The sequence below is a fragment of the Trachemys scripta genome, chromosome 8, assembly GCF_013100865.1.
Source record: "Trachemys scripta elegans isolate TJP31775 chromosome 8, CAS_Tse_1.0, whole genome shotgun sequence".
Classification (NCBI taxonomy): Eukaryota; Metazoa; Chordata; order Testudines; family Emydidae; genus Trachemys; species Trachemys scripta.
The window spans coordinates 19,618,490-19,636,590 of record NC_048305.1 but is presented as its reverse complement, the minus strand read 5'-3'; positions in this window follow the sequence as shown (position 1 = coordinate 19,636,590).

Here is an 18,101-nt window from a genome sequence, read left to right as displayed (position 1 = left end):
AATAAATGAAGACTCAGCACACCACTTCTGAAAGGTTGTTGACCCCTGCGCTAAAGATTCATGTGTCCCTTCATGCTTAAACCACCATTCCAGAGCACATGCGTCCATGCTGACGGCGGGTTCTGCTCGATAACAATCCAAAGCAGAGCGGACCAATGCATGTTCATTTTCGTCATCTGAGCCACCAGCAGAAGGTTGATTTTCTTTTTTTGTTGGTTCGGGTTCTGTAGTTTCCGCATCTGAGTGTTGCTCTTTTAAGACATCTGCAAGCGTGCTCCACACCTCATCCCTCTCAGATTTTGGAAGGCACTTCAGATTCTTAAACCTTGGGTTGAGTGCTATATCTATACTTAGAAATCTCACATTAGTACCTTCAGGGTACATACAGGTCTCCCCCAAGGAGTTCAGTCACAAATTTAATTAACACTTTTTTTTTTTTAAGGAGCGTTATCAGCATGGAAGCATGTCCTCTGGAATGGTGGCTGAAGCATGAAGGGGCATATGAATGTTTAGCATACCTGACACATAAATACCTTGCAACATCGGCTACAAAAGTGCCATGCGAACGCCTGTTCTCACTTTCAGGTGACATTGTAAATAAGAAGCAGTCAGCAGTATCTCCCGTAAATGTAAACAAACTTGTTTGTCTTAGCGATTTGCTGAACAAGAAGTAGGACTGAGTGGACTTGTAGGCTCTAAAGTTTTACATTGCTTTGTTTTTGAGTGCAGTTATGTAACAAAAAAAAATCTACATTCGTAAGTTACACTTTCACGGTAAAGAGATTGCACTACAGTACTTGTATGAGGTGAATGGAAAAATACTATTTCTTTTATCATTTTTAGTGCAAATATTTGTAATAAAAAATAAGTGAGCACTGTACACTTTGTATTCTATGTTGTAATAGAAATCAATATATTTGAAAATGTAGAAAAACATCCAAAAATATTTAATACATTTCAATTGGTATTCTATTGTTTAACAGGTTTCAGAGTAGCAGCCGTGTTAGTCTGTATCCGCAAAAAGAACAGGAGTACTTGTGGCACCTTAGAGACTAACAGATTCGTGGGCTACAGCCCACGAAAGTTTATGCTCTAATAAATTTGTTAGTCTCTAAGGTGCCACAAGTACTCCTGTTCTTTTTATTGTTTAACAGTGCAATTAATCACGATTAATTTTTTTAATCGCAGTTAATATTTTATAGTTAATCGCGTGAGTTAACTGCAATTAATCGACAGCTCTAATTTACATTAGTGTAAATAACCACAGAATTTGGTTCACTTGCCTCTAGTGGCAAGAGGAAGTTCAGTGGGCCATTCATTCCTATGGCTTCTCTGCTTACAATGTAAATAAGGGCTGATGTGGACACTTGTCTGCTGGGAACTGGACCGAAACCACCACCAGCATTTATCAGACCTATCTGTCTACCAATAGTTTTCTGAGTTATCCACTTCTATGTTGTGCTGTCTTTCTGTTCATCCTACTGCTTGGCCATATTGTATGCAAGATATGTAAAGAGTTACCTACAGCCTGTTACCTCTGGATCACAAAGGGTCTGGTTCCAAGTCAGCCCTGCATTAACATACAGGACATACACGTGCACAGTGAGTCTGACTACTTGATTGTCTGACCAATCTAAATTCTGCTTTACTGCCAGCGCACCAGACTTGGTGACTAGCATATCTCAGTTGACATGACTGTTGAACCATTGTCTCTCCTGAACCTGGTCAGGACTTCTGCTACCAAAAAGACTTAAGGGAAGGTGGCTGTGAATCAATCCCCCTGCACACATACACCCCAAAAGAGAACATATCTGTTCAGGGTGTCTCTTTCATATAAGTACTTTCCTAAAGCTACAGCAAAACAAGGGAGCAAATTCAGGGGAGACAAATTCATCTCTGTCTTAGCTCCTTTGACTTCTATAGTTACATTAGGGATGTATTTGACATAGTGGCATATTCCCATCTCAAAAATGGGATGGCTAGATGAGTATGATTCTTACAATGATGACCTCACCCCAAGTACACTGTAGGGGAGTAGCTCCGCATCCATGTCTTTCTGTGTGTTGCAGCAGGTGTTGAAGGGGGGGGGGCAAAATTCTGCATGCAATGCATTGTCCTTTTCACCCGATTAAAATTCAGCAGCTCTGAGAAGCAGCATAAGCTGTCCCACACCATCTGGCAGCTATGAGGAGGGAAAAAAAGCCAGTGTTTATAGGCACTGAGATGTACATTTGAAAGTGTGTGCATTACAGCGTATTGCATAGTATACAATGTTCTGTATTACAAGCAGGGAATCTGTGACACATGAGAACTGTCCTACTTGAGCAGAAAAGTGATCCATCTAATCTGGTATCTTTTCTCTGACATTGGTCAAGGCTGGGTGTTTCAAACTGAGGTGTAAAATTCCCCACAAGGCATTTAATCATGCAAAATTATCCCATAGGGTGACATTTCTTCCTGATCACCCCTAGCAATCCGCTTCCCACTGTCACTAGCGATCAGCTTGTGCTTTGAAGCAGGAGGTTTGAGATCCTTTGTAATTTTGTTCCAGCTCCTACATCGGCAGGCGCTATCCTTATTCATATAAACATATCAGCCTCCTTTTTAAAAGTTACTAAGCTGTTTGCCATAATATCCTGCCGCAGTGAGTTCCACAGGCATAGGTTAAGGTTATACCAATCTTAAGGCAATGCACTACATAGAGCACCATCTTCACCACATATGGCAGTAATAAAGCATACTTTGTTGTTCAGTATCAAAAGACTGCCTATTTCTGCCAATGAATATCACTGTACCTGCACTATATTTTCGTTTGGACACATGCATATATGGGTATGGGACTTTAGTTCTGTGTTCTGGGATGTGTGTGGTTTTTCTTTGGCTTGTTTCCTCCAATAATTTTTTCACTTCACTGCTGGAGTTGATTTCAGACCACTGGATCTCAGTGTTGTACGATATCCAGCCAGGCTGGCGCATGTAGAAGTTCACTCCTCCTGCCTCTAAAAGGCTCTGTGCTGTTAGAGGCATCATCTCTCAGGTCAGGAAAAACCCAGGTTACTGCCACTAATGATCATTTAAGGAAACCATGATGTTCTTTGCAAGGAGGGTAGGGAATCAGATGTGAATCTTGGGGTCCAACTCCTGGACAAATTTCAGTTTGGGGAACTTACATTCTGCCTTCCTAAATTCTCCCTATATTTTCATTTGGGTAAAATGTTCTTTTTCACTTCCTGTCCCACACTGCCGAGTAGTGTTACTGAGTGTTGTGAAACAATATTCCTCCCAAGAATTGACTGATTGTTGTGGTTGTTGAAGTGATCTCTGTGTATGGGACAAATTCTGAGTCCCTTGTGCAGTGGGAGTAGACTCCAGGTACAGCTCTGTGGCCTGGCTGGGCTCTGCTCCAACAGAACACTCGTGGCATCCTGAGGTGGGAGGCCTTGTTCTTAGGGACTGCTGCATTTCCCTGCAGCCACCCAGCTCGCCCCCTCACCCCCAAGCTGCCACATATACGATGGAGGATGGAGGAATGACTGTGAGGGCAGAGGGCAGAATCTCCCCAGTGTTCCTGGACAGGGGTCTCCCTGAGATGTCAGCCAAGAAAGGATCTGGCTGAACTAGATAATGGGCGGTGATTGAAAGGGAGGAGGAGCCCTTTGACTTCCTCAAATTTCCCCCCACCCAACTAAGTTTTGGGGATGGGGGTTCTTAAGAGCTCCTGCCCAACCAAGGTGTTTCCTGAGCACAGACCTTTCTGAGGGTACTGCTGGCCCCAGTCAGCAGGAACACCTACGGTCCTTGTGTGAGTGAAAGAGAGTGATGGATCCAAGGGGGCCTAGTCAGGGCTGAGGAGCATTGTAAATGGCTTTCCTGGGATCCAGCTGGACCAGCCTGACTATCCCCAGGATTAGTCAGGCTGGTGCAGAGTTCCTTTCCCCGGCTCCTAGGGCTTGTCTTGTCCTTGGTATGTTATGTCCCTTGAGGTGGATGGCGTTGCTTAGAATAAATGTAAGACGATGATTGTCTCACTAGAGGGCACCACAGTGATGTGCTCCGTTATTTGGGGATGGAGTTTCCACTAAGCAAACCAAAGCTTCCTGATTTTGCTTGCGACAAGTTGCCAGTGGGAGCAGTACATCCTGTCATCACCATCACACTGTGAGGCAGCGATGTTATTAATCGATTAACGTCAGTAGTGAACAAGCAAAGGAAGCCAGAGGGACATCTCTGAGCCTGCATAAAACGTGGCCATTTAGGCAGCATCAGGCAGGGAACTCAGTGAAAGGCAATCTTTTGTAGGAGCCCACGGCTCCTTTCTGCTCTGGGGAGGGCCTGATCTGTGCTCCTGGCTGGGGTGCTGTGAGTCAGCACCCAAGGCCAACCCCTGAAGGTGAGGGTAGAGCATCAACAAGGGTCCATTGAGCAGGGCAGGAGAGTCCAGTCTGGGATTTACTTGGGATTGTCACAAGTGAAAATTCTTCCAGACTCAAAAGGCTGTGGGAGGCCATTGTGTCCATCCAACCAGAGAGCAGGCCCCTGGGACATCTCCCACTGCAGTTTTTTGCCCGTGCTAAAAGTCCTCTCCCTTCCCTCATCAGGATACCATGTGTAGAGCCGACCTGCTAATGGCAATGGTATGGGCAAGCAGTGCAAATGCTAGCTTGTTAGTGAAGGGTTATATGACACAGGTCCATTGGTGCCAACTGGCAAAGGGTTCGCTGTTCTTTACAAGCAACTCCTGTCTCGGACCTGACAAACTCACTACGACTAATACACCACTTTCATGGTATTGATCCATAAAGGGTAGCATATGTGGCCTCTACTGAAAGCTTGTAACTTATTAATCATTGTGAGATGTGTGTTTGGGTAATATTTAAGGAATAATGTAACTATACTGAAAATTATGCCTTATGGACTTGGAGGAAAAGTTAGTCACCAGGGAATTATGTGTCTTGGTGATGGCCCATTCAAGCAAGAGGGAGTTGTCACCCCTTCTTGGTTAGCTGGTGATGCAAGGCTCAATTGTCTACTTTTGCTGCAGCTCTAAACAGTCAATGGAAAACTGTCAAAGACAAATGTAAACAATCAAAACAAGTTGGAGGTAAAAAGGGAACATTATAACAGATGGGGGATCAATCACTCTGTCTGTGAATAAGGACAAACAATTGATGCAGTATATCACAGGGTGGAGAAAGACACTCTGCATCCATTCACTGAGGAGACGTGGATTCATAGAGTTTGAGCAGAAGGTACCATCATGAACATCTAGTCTGTCCTCCTGCACATTGCAGGCAATAGAACCTTGCTCACCCACTCCTGTAATAGACCCCTAACCTCTGGCTGAGTACTGAAGTCCTCAAATCATGATTTAAAGACTTCAAGTTACAGAGAATCCACCATGTACACTAGTTTAAAGCTTCAAGTGAGCCATGCCATGTTGCAGAGGAAGGCGAAAAACCCCCAAGGTCTCTGCCAATCTGACCTGGGGGGAAATTCCTTCATGACTCCAAATATGACAGTCTGTTGGACCCTGAGCATTTCGGCAAGACCTAACAGCCAGATTCTGGGAAAGAATTCTCTGTTGTAACTCGAAGACCTTCCCATCTTGTGTCCCATCACTGGTCATTGGGAATATTTGCTACTAGCAGTCACAAATCGGCTACATGCAATTGTAGACCGTTTCATTATACTATCCCTTTCATAAACTTACCAAGTTCAGTCTTAAAGTCAGTTAGGTGTTTTAACCCCACAACTCTCCTTGGAAGGCTGTTCCAGAACTTCACTCCTCTGATGGTTAGAAACCTTCCTCTAATTTCAAGCCTAAACTTGTTGATGGCCAGTTAATAACCATTTGTTGTTGTGTAAGCATTTGGCACCTAACTAAATAACTCCTCTCCCTCCCTGGTATTTATTCCTCTGAACTATTTATAGACAGCAATCATATCTCCCCTCAGCCTTTGTTTGATTAGGCTAAACAAGCCAAGCTCTTTGAGTCTCCTCTCATAAAGTAGGTTTTCCATTCCTCTGATCATCCTAGTAGCCCTCTTCTGCACCTGTTCCAGTTTGAATTCATCTTTCTTAAATATGGGAGACCAGAATTGCACACAGTATTCCAGATGAGGTCTCACCAGTGCCTTGTGTAATGGCAATAACACTTCCCTATTTCTGTTGGAATTACCTTGCCTGATGCATCCTAGGACTACATTAGCCTTTTCATGGCCGCATCACTTGGCAGCTTGTAGTCATCCTGTGATCAGCCAATACATTAAGATATTTCTCTTTCTCTTTTGCTTCCAGCTGATACATTGAGTATGGGTGTTTCATGAAAGATTGGATCCTGGCTGGTTTCTGGGGAACCAGCCAGCTTTGCAATGGACTGAACTTTGGGGGGAGAAAAAAACTACTTGTTAGATAAGAAAGATAACTATTAATAAGTGTAGACCTGAGTTTGTATTTTATGACTTTGTTTTATATTGCAGCTGTTTGTTTTCATCACTCTCTTGTTTCTAGTGGAATCTCTTCCCTCCCCCGCCCTTAAATAAACCATACCGTGTTTCATTGTAAGTGATCAAAAGAGCTGGAATGGCGATTTAAGGTAAAACTGGGGTCCCCTTTTCCATTGGGAACAGAGGATCTGGGGTTTCTGTGAGTAGCCAGTGTAAGGGCCTAGATATCACAGGGAAACGCTTCAAGGGGACTGAGGTACACCTCTTGTTAACCTGCCAGATAAAGAGAGGGCTGGCGTAGCCTGGAGGAGAGTGCTTGAGTGGCTGACAGGCTGGTAATGAGGTGACTCATGGTCCTGGGTACCCCAAGAACTGTTACAGGTTGCCAACATCATCACTGGACCATGCAAACAGGTTTGTTATTTGTAGACTTGTGGTGCTAGACGCTGTGGCTTATGTCTAAGTATGGGACAATAAAGTGATGTTTAGTGTTGCAGAACAGCAATGAGCTGTGAGGAAGGTGTGCATTCTAGTTGTTAGTTCAGCAGATTGGAGTCCTGGGTTCTCTTCCTGAGTCTGTGATTGACTTGCTGTGTGATCCTAGTCAAGCCATCCACCCTCTCTGTACCTCAAAAACTTCATCTGTAAAATGGGTACAATAATAATACCTGCTTCACTGAGGTTTTATGGGGCTTAATTAATTAGCAGATCTGTTGCTGAAAAGCACTGTAAAAAGGGCTTTCAGCCATAAAGAGTTTTATCAAATCTAGCTGGACACATTATCCATTGCCATAGTATATAGGCAGACACATTAAGCTGTGGTAAACAACCCCTGGAATAGGTTTACATAAAACAATGTAGGCCCCGTTGGGAGAATTCCTCACCTCTTCTATCAGGCTTGAGCTGCGGAAGGCACCAGCATTGTGAACTCTGTCCCTCATGCATTCATGCCCCAGAAGGAACCATATTCATATTTTGTCCAGTTCATCTCAGTCAGGAAAGTTGAAAAAGAGAGCATTTTATATATACATATATATAATCTTATATATTGCTGCTGTTCAGACTTAAGTCCTATGATAATCAGCCTGGGGATGGGATTGTCAGTCAGGAAAAAAAGGTTATTTCAGGGCAAGCAAATGAGCAAAAAGGCATGCTTAGAAAATCACATGAAAATATAGAGTAAAGTAACAAAGAAGTCACTGCTTTTAGTCTAATATTTGTAAGCAGAAACCCACTCACTCCAGTTCCCTGTATCAGCCCCTGTGATAGTCACCATGAAATCTGTGTTTCGCATCATCCAGTGGAAGGCACTGTGGTACTCAGTCATCACTCCTGCCCACCCTTGGGGGTATTAAGCATCGCCCATTCTAGTTTCGTACTTCCTGACTTTTTTATTAACCTGTTAATTTACAGCAGGGATTGGCAACCTTTGGCCCGCGGCCCGCCAGGGTAAGCACCCTGGCGGGCTGGGGTGGTTTGTTTACCTGCTGCGTCTGCAGGTTCGGCCAATTGCGGCTCCCACTGGCCGCGGTTCGCCGCGGTAAACAAACCGGCCCGGCCTGCCAGGGTGCTTACCCAGGTGGGCCGTGTGCCAAAGGTTGCCAATCCCTGATTTACAGCATCACCCCCTTCTTTCAGGTGTCCTGCCCTTTCAACCTTTCTCCCCATCGAGGAGCTTAGCCAGACACAACAGCTATTAACTAGCATTTCTTTCAAAGAAAATTCTAATGTAATAGGAAAAGGCTACTCTCCACTACATCTACATGCAAAGAAGAGTCCATTGCTGTTCATTTTTTTTTTTTTTTTAAAGACGTCTCCTCTGAATAGAAGGGTTTGGGGCCTGAGGGTGGGGGTAAGAGGTCCTGTCACCCATCCTCCCGGGGGCTGTAGGGAAGTGAATTATTGTCCTTTTCTTTCCCTGTCACTAAGAGCCAAGCTATCAATGGCCAAGCAACACCCCCCTTCTGCCTTAAACACCCTCCCAGTGAGACGCTTGCAGGCACAGAGCCCGAGTTAATACTGCTTCAATGCTTATATCCATTTACTCAGCAAATTTGAGCTCTCTATGGTAATAAAAGTCATCACTGCAGCTTTCCTTTAGCAAAGACCCCCATGACAATGAGAGGAGGAAGAGAGAGTCACCTCCCTCTGTATGCAGGGATGGGTTGGATTTCCTTTTCCATCACTTTTGCTCTTTCCTGGGTTACCTCCTCTAATCAGATCCCAGAGGCAGGAGCAGTCTCTGCATGCTCGGCTATGATATTTCTTCAGGGGACGGTGTGTTTATTTTAATAAAGAATGATTTCAAATGAAAGGCCCTGATCATCAGAATTCTCTGAGGGAAACTTTCTCACTAAGGGGGTGGGGGGGACGACAGAGAGGAAAATGAACCCTTCTGGGTTGCCCCATAGCTCCCCATGTCAATGATAAAAGAGCCTAAATTTGCATTGAAGGGAAATAGTTGGCAGATTTCTCTTCACTGTCCTGGCAACCTTTGGCCATGAAATTAAAAAGCCAGTTATTGAGTTTAGTTTCTAATAGCTTTGTCCTTGCCAATGATTAGACAGAGAAATCTGGAATAGGTGGCTTTAGCCAGGCATGGTATGTGCTGAAATGCAGGCTGAATTACAATAGGGAGCCATTGCAGAGGAAGGAGGGGTGTGCGTGCATGCGCGTGCACACACTCACACAATCTGCATGAACTAAATGATTGAACTCTGGCAATTTCAACTGAAACATTCCAGCCTTGTAGCAGCAATGCTGATTTCTCTGCAAAGCATTACACAGGTTATTTCCCATTCCCTGTGCACTCTGGTTTGGAAGGGGGAGTTGGACATGGATGTATTTGGAAAAATCAGATGACAACACTGTAACAGTAAATCACAAACTGTGTCAGTAATTTGTGGGGTAATGGTGAGGAGTAGAGATTACCTGGGACAGTTCTGGAATTGCAGACATTCCCAGCACACATGCACAGATGCTCCTGCATCCATCGAAATTTAAAGAAAATGAATTCAGACTTGAGCTCTGGGTGCTTCAGGAAGTCTCCGATCTCCGCTTCTTCAAAGCTGTGCCTTGGGGAGGGGTTTGGTGGAGAGATTATTGCGGAATTAGGGTAACACAACAGAAGATATTTTATTTAAAGAGACACTATCAGGTCAGGTTTGCCTCCACATTGGTTTTGTGAAACACACTCGGATAGGTCTGTATTCCCATTTCTGAACATGATTTTTTGTAACTGTAATTTAGTTTATTCAGACTAGAATTGGGCCCCACTTTTCAGGGTTTTAGCATGATTCAGGAGCTCAGTTAAAACATTATTCTGTCCTTTTAATACAGCAAGACAGAGCTGTTTTTAACGGTGCTGGGGGACAGCTATTTTGTAACCCTGTCCTCCTTCAGCTTGGTAGCAATTGCAGTGTAGAGCAGAAACCTGCGGAGTTGAGCAAATTTGTGTTGGTTTTGCCTATCAGATAGAGTTCCCAATGTGTGATCGCTGTTTAATCCTATGCATCCAAACTCATATATCTAACTGGTCAACGCAGCATCCATTGTGTGTTTGGATGGATGGGGGATGGGGATGGGGGGGGGGGGTGTTCAGTGCTGTAGTCAGCTTTCTTTGGCAGCCAGGGGAAGTGCTGGAGTTCTTACTTCCTGTAGATTTCCAGAATGAACAGCTTGGCTGCACAGGTGGCAAATTATCGCAACAGTTGAGAAGTACAAGGAATGTTTGCCCAGCCCATAATTCTCTTCTGAAGAATGTACAGTGTGTACTAAGCCTGCCAGCCTTTCAAAAAGATCCTAAGGCCAGGGAGAAAATGTATATTCCCTGTTCGTCATTTATGTTGTGCAACATATTATCCAGGCAGCATATGCTATGTGTACGTGACACCTTCCGAATTGGCCTCAATTCATAATACAAACACTTACGCATGCGTGTAACTTTACTTATGTGAATTATCCCATAGACTTCAGTGGACCTGCTCATGTGAGTAAATGTACACTTATGTTTCAGTGTTTACAAGACTGGCCCCCTCTATCATTTTAAATATTATTGTTGATACTAATGCATACAAATGCCTGGGTGTTGCCATAATAAACACTTTACGTATACCTTAGGTAGATATTTGAATAATATACACATTTTTATAATTGTGTTGTATTCTATAACTGTTCTGTGGTGTGTGTTGCTGGCAAGTTTGGTTCTATGGACTGCATCTTTAAGTGTCTATGGAGACATATTTGTGAGGCAGCACTGATGTGGAATGTTACAAAGGAGAATTGCTGTGCTCTCAAATGGAAATTTCACTTTTGTTTTTTCTTGTTTTGTTGTTTCCCTTTTCATAAAAGTCAATCACACTGAAAGTATTCAGAAAAATATAACATCTTCTATATTAGATAGATTATTACGTATATGAAAGTGGGAAACATAAGAACAGCCATACTGGGTCAGACCAAAGGTCCATCTAGCCCAGTATCCTGTCTTCCAGCAGTGGCCAATGCCATGTGCCCCAGAGGAAATGAACAGAACAGGTAATCATCAAGTGATCCATCCCCTGTCGCCTATTCTCAGCTTCTAGCAAACAGAGATTAGGGACACCATCCCTGCCCATCCTGGCTAATAGCGATTGATGGACCTATCCTCCATGAACATATCTAGTTCTTTTTTGAACCCTGTTATAGTCTTGGCTTTCACAACATCCTCTGGCAAGGAGTTCCACAGGTTGACTGTGCATTGTGTGGAAAAAAAATGCTTCCTTTTGTTTATTTTAAACCTGCTGCCTGTTAATTTCATTTGGTGACCACCTACTTCTTGTGTTATGAGAAGGAGTAAATAACACTTCCTTATAACTTTCTCCACACCAGTCATGATTTTATAGACCTCTATCATATCCCCCCTTAGTTGTCTCTTTTCCAAGCTGAAAAGTCCCAGTCTTATTAAACTCTGCTCATATGGAAGCCATTCCATACCCCTAATCCCTTGGGGGGAGGGATAGATCAGTGGTTTGAGCATTGGCCTGCTAAACCCAGAGTTGTGAGTTCAATCCTTGAGGGGACCACTTAGGGATCTGGGGCAAAATCAGTACTTGGTCCTGCTAGTGAAGGCAGGGGGCTGGACTCAATGACCTTTCAAGGTCCCTTCCAGCTCTAGGAGATAGGATATCTCCATTAATTATTAATCATTTTTGTGGCCCTTGTCTGAACCTTTTCCAATTCCAATATATCTTTTTTGAGATGTGGCAACCACACCTGCATGCAGTATTCAAGATGTGGGCGTACCATGGATTTATATAGAGGCAATGTGATATTTTCTGTCTTATTATCTATCCCTTTATTAATGATTCCCAACATTCTGTTAGCTTTTTGACTGCTGCTGCACATTGAGTGGATGTTTTCAGAGAACTATCCACAATGACTCCAAGATCTCTTTCTTGAGTGGTAACAGCTAATTTAGACCCCATCATTTTATATGTATGTTTGGGATTGTTTTTCAATATGCATTACTTTGCATTTATCAACATTGAATTTCATCTGCCATTTTGTTGCCGTCACCCAGTTTTGTAAGATCCTTTTGTAGCTCTTTGCAGTTTGCTTGGGACTTAACTATCTTGAGTAGTTTTGAATCATCGGCAAATTTTGCCACCTCACTGTTTACCCCTTTTTCCAGATAGTTTATGAATATGTTGAATACGACTGGTCCTAGTACAGGTCCCTGGGGGGACACCATTATTTACCTCTCTCCATTCTGAAAACTGACTGTTTATTCCTACCCTTTTTTTCCTATCTTTTAACCAGTTACCAATCCGTGAGAGGACCTTCCCTCTTATCCCATGACAGCTTACTTGGCTTAAGAGCCTTTGGCGACAGACCTTGTCAAAGGCATTCTGAAAATCTAAGTACACTATATCTGTATCTAAGTACACTGTATCCCCCTTGTTCCTCTGCTTGTTGACCCCCTCAAAGAATTTTAGTAGATTGGTGAGGCATGATTTCGCTTTACAAAAACCACATTGACTCTTCCCCAACAAATTATGTCCATCTATGTGTCTGACAATTTTGTTCTTTACTATAGTTTCAGCCTGTTTGCCCAGTACTGAAGTCAGGCTTACCAGCCGGGATCACCTTTGGAGCCCTTTTTAAAAATAGGCGTCACATTAGCTATCCAGTCATTTAGTATAGAAGCTGATTTAAATGATCGGTTACAAACTACAGTTAGTAGTTCTGCAATTTCACTTTTGAGTTCCTTCAGAACTCTTGGGTGAATACCATCTGGTGCTTGTGACTTATTACTGTTTAGTTTATAAATTTGTTCCAAAACCTCCTCTAATGACACCGCAATCTGGGACAGTTCCTCAGATTTGTCACCTAAAAAGAATGGCTCAGCTTTGGGAATCTCCTTCACATTCTCAGACGTGAAGGCCGATGCAAATAATTCATTTAGGTTCTCTGCAATGGCCTTATCGTCCTTGAGTGCTCCTTTAGCACCTTGATCGTCCAGTGGCCCCATTGATTGTTTAGCACACTTCCTGCTTCTGATGTACTTAAAAAAATTTTGCTGTTATTTTTTGAGTCTTTGGCTAGCTGTTCTTCATATTCTTTTTTGGCATTCCTAATACTATTTTACACTATTTTGCCAGAGTTTATGCTCCTTTCTATTTTCCTCACTAGGATTTAACTTCCACTTTTTAAAGGATGCCTTTTTGCCTCTCACTGCTTCTATTTTGTTGTTTTAGCCACGGTGGCACTTTTTTGGTTCTCTTACAATTTTTTTTTTTAATTTGGGATATACATTTAAGTTGAGCTTCTATTATGGTGTCTTAAAAAGTTTTCATGCAGCTTGCAGGGATTTCACTTTTGTCACTGTACCTTTTAATTTCTGTTTAACTAACTTCTTCATTTTTAGTCCCCTTTCTGAAATGAAATGCTACTGTGTTGGGCTTCTGTGGTGTTTTCTCCGCCACAGGGAGTTAAATTTAATTATATTATGGTGACTCTTAGCAAGCGGTCCAGCTATATTCACCTCTTGGACCAGATCCTGTGCTCCACTTAGGACTAAATCAAGAATTGCCTCTCCTCTTGTGGGTTCCAGGACTAGCTGCTCCAAGAAGCAGTCATTTAAGGTGTCAAGAAACTTTATCTCTGCATCCCGTCCTGAGGTAACATATACCCAGTCAATATGGGGATAGTTGAAATCCCCCATTATTATTGAGTTTTTTATTTTTTTAGCCTCTCTAATCTCCCTGAACATTTCACAGTCACTATCACCATCCTGGTCAGGTCAGTAATATATCCCTACTGCTAGATTCTTATTATCAGAGCATGGAATTACTATCCATAGAGATTCTATGGTACAGTTTGGCTCATTTAAGATTTTTACTTCATTTGATTCTACGCTGTCTTTCACATATAGTGCCGCTCCCCCACCAGCACGACCTGTTCTGTCCTTCCAATATATTTTGTATCCTGGTATTATTGTGTCTTTTTCTGTAATAGTTACTTGACACGCTATAATGTATCTCTGTAATCCATTGCCTTTCATTTAAGGATCTCAAAGTGCTTTATAAACATTTACAATGTTCACTAATGAAGCCTGTGAGTTCAATAAGTATCACTATCTTCTCTCAATATTCAGGTAAGCTGAGGCCCTGAGAGGTGAAATTAGTTGCCCAAGGTCACTCAGGGCTTGTACACACTACCACTTACATTAGTATAAGTTGTGTCACTCAGGGGTGTGAATAAGCCACTCCCTGAGCGACGTAAGTTACACCGACCTAAACACGGGTGTGGACAGGGCTATGTCGGCGGGAGAGCTTCTCCCGCCGACATCGCTACCGCTGCTCATGGAGGTGGTTTTATTATGCCAATGAGAGAGCTCTCTCCTGTCGGCATAGAGCGTCTTCACCAGATACACTACAGTGGCGCAGCTGCACCGATGTAGCACTTCTAGTGTAGATTAGCCCTCAGTGAATCTGGTAGAGTCAGGAATAACAGCCAGGATATCTGAGTCCTCTTCAAACTGCCGGACAACACTTACATGTCTGATAGAGCAGGCAGCATTAAAATTTTATCATGCTCTGATATAATACCACAGAATTTGAAGCCCTCCTATACATATAATGGGAAATGCCTCAAAAACCATGCAGTAAATTTAACGACTGTGGGCAGTAAATGTAATTTTAAATATCACCACCTGTCTATAGAGAAGTATATATTGGAAAGGGCATGTTTGTCTCAAGTAGGCGGCTGCTTATTTCTGATCCTTTGATTTCAACATCAGTGTCAGAAACATACAATATCACTGTTACTGGGCGACACCCCTTCCCCCCACTCCAACGAGTCCACCCCTTTCTCAAGAACTCCATGTCCTTCTCAGAACGTCTTGTCCTGCAACTAAATGGAATTGGGATGGAAAGACCTTTGATTCTCCTCTGCTCCTTCTTCCCCCTCCACACACACTAGATGGGGAAGCAGACCCCATAGTTATAGTTGCTGAAGTGCAAGAAAGTGTCACGTGCTCAGCACTTAGGGACTTAGTGCTCCTTTACAACTGATGAGGGGAGATACACTAATGTCAGAGAGAAAAAACAGCTGTTCACCTACCCGCCAATGAGTGGGAAAAGGCTGGGCTTTCTCTGCCACAGACAGGAGTGGGGGAGCAGAGGGTGGGAGAATGAAAAGCAATATTTGAAAATAATTTCCACTGCCCCTCTCTCTCCCTCATGCACCCATCTCCCCAACATCTAGGCACCATACATCTAATTGGAAAAGCTTAATTCCTGTCCAAAAGGGGCATTCTGTGCAGCACCCCCTTGAACTCTAGAAGACATGCTGCAGACAGCATGGAGTGGAGCTGTCTCTCTTCCTTCATATGCTGGTTTTGGAGCAGGACTTTAATCTCCTTTTCACAAATATTGATATATAAATGTGCGTGTATGTGTGTGGAAGCTAATAACATGGATTTACATTGCCCCATAGAATTCTCAATTGTCCCTTATCTACAGACCCTGGCTGTCCTCCCTTCCCTGCAGACCTGCTGTTCTTGACATTTTAGCATGGTAAATTATTTACATGTGAAACACTGAATCAGAAAGATCAGTTTTGAGAAGACGCTGCGTGTTCTCAAGGAAAGAAGCTCACATTTGTTCATGAATCAGGCTTTCTTATGTCCTTTGTTTAAAGCCTGTGTGCTACCCTCCCTACCCTCTCCTATTATGTGGCAGAGCTTCCTTTTAGACATGGCAGTTTCATTTATAAATGAAAGTTATTCTTGCTTTGAATTTTTTGAAGCTTGATCAATGTGTGATGTGGAGGGGTTGGTTTAGTTTGGTTTCCTTCTTGACTGTGGAGAGGGATTGAAATGGGGAAGATCTCTTGGGGGTAGGGCAAATTCTGGTCCCTGCCCCACCCCGCAGCAGAGATTCCATTTTGGTCCCCTTTCATCCCCCACCCGGACCCCAGATCTCCCTCAGCTGAGGAGTCTCCCCTCTCTTTTACCCACACGGTATACGAGTAGATGCTGCCAGGAGTTGAGTTCTTGGCAGATTCCCCTGTGCTCCACCATATAGGAACAGACTCCCCATGTGCCGGGTTGCAACACTCACTGCACAGAGGGGCAGCTGGGTCAAATTTCAGTGGTGTTGCAACCACACAGATGAAGCAATGCTCCGTACTGCAACAGCGGCAGCAGTACTAATTTAGTATGTGACCACTGCTTAAAAGCCATGGTTCTCCTGGCTCTGCAGCCTTTGGAACTTTGAGCAAATGCAAAAACCTGGGTGGTGGGAGAAATAGGAGAAGAGGAGGTGTGTGGTAGAGCTGCTGTTCAAGGAATCAAGCTAGGGGACACCATTAGAATTAGAAGAGCCTAAAATTCTAGCTGGTCTGGGGGCTGCTGTTTGGTCAAAGATTGACCCTGCTGCATGAAAACATTGCCTGACGTAGAGATTTGTCAACTTCTTTCAGTTTCGTCAGACTCTGGATACTGGGTTTGGAGAATGGGGCCCTGTGCATGCTATGATGCAGTAGATAGAGCATTGAACTGTGAGTAAAGAGTCCTAGGAGCTATTTCTGCCTCTGCTACTGTCTCGCTATGAACCCTTGGGCAAGTGACAAAAGCCAAACTTTCCAGAGTGCCCTCTGACTTTTGGGTGCCTCGTTATTGCTTGCTCAACTTCAGATGCTTTGGGTCTAATTTCTGAGTTGTTGAGCCCCCACAGCAAGTCAATGGAAGCTATTGGTGCGCAGCACTTCTGAAGATTGGGCCCAAGGTGTCTCAAGTTGGGCTCTCAGAAATCTAGGCACCCAAAATCAGAGGATGTTCAGCCCCCCTCATTCTTTTTGTAACACAGTTATAACAACACAGGTCTCAGAAAACAAAATCCTTTTCCAGACTGATGGGGGCAAAGGCGCTAGAATCCCAGTTTCAACAGTACGCAGGGCCTAGAAAGAAAACACACACCTGCAAATACTCCCCAAAGGGGGACAAGAGAGGCTTTGAAGCAGGAGGTTCCTTGTCTCCAAATTTCAACTTGGAGATATGTGAAAAATTCCATCTGAAATTTGAAAAGTTTGAAAACCAAAGGTTTGATTTGGAATGTTCCAAAATGGTCCATTTTTAAAAAAAATACAGCTATATTTTCCTTTTATTTTTATTGAAAAATAGGCTCATTTTGAGTGAAAATGTCTTTTGCTTGGAAATCATCCTGGTTTTGAGCAAAAGAAGCAAATTTGTTTTGAAATTTGAGATTATGAAACTGAAAATTCCTTATGGATGATGATCAGATGTGTTTCCTCGGGACCATGGGGAGTTTCCCATTTCACATATTTTGATGAGAAAAATAGCCATTTTATGGATATAGCATGAAAAATGAAATTTGTGTTATTGAATGGCCAGAAAAGTAAATGAAAAAGATCACTTAGAATTTGTGAGACAGAATTTTAATTCCTTTGGTGTAGCTTCAGAAACTATACAGTGGATCGATCATCCTGCCACTAGATGCAGCTAACTGCTATTCACTGCAACCAGAGTTACTCCTATCATGTAGAGAGAGACAGGCCCCAGAAGTTAAGGGAGAGAGAGAGACACTCTTATATAAAGAGATGGGATTAGACTTTCCTCAGCAGGATTCTAAAAGGAGTGTCAGATTTGTAAATGGCTCCTATTGATTTTATATTTGCAATCTAAAAAAATTTTTGATCATGAAATCCTTGGAGTGAAAAATATTTCCTCCCCCTACCCCGATATGACTGAAAAACTGCCTTCTTCTGAGCTTTATGCAATGCTCACAGCTCATCATTTAACCAATGCAAAGTAACCAAAAACAGTGCAGCTGGTGTTTGAGATCCGTTTAGCCAGTCCCCGTAAAAAGAAATTCCTTCAGGCAGTCCAGAGCCCTGGGAGAGTGTCAGTTTCTTTGATTGCTTATTGTAGCTATAGCACCGGAGATAAAACTTTAATGCATTTTTATTTTCTCAAAGCTTTTAAGTATTCATCTTTGCTGAGCAGTGCATTTTCCTCCATATTATTATATGGAGATATATCTCATAGAGCTGGCAGGGACCTTGAAAGGTCATTGAGTCCAGTCCCCTCTCTTCACAGCAGGACCAAGTACCATCTCTGACAGATTTTTGCCCCATCCCTAAATGGTCATCTCA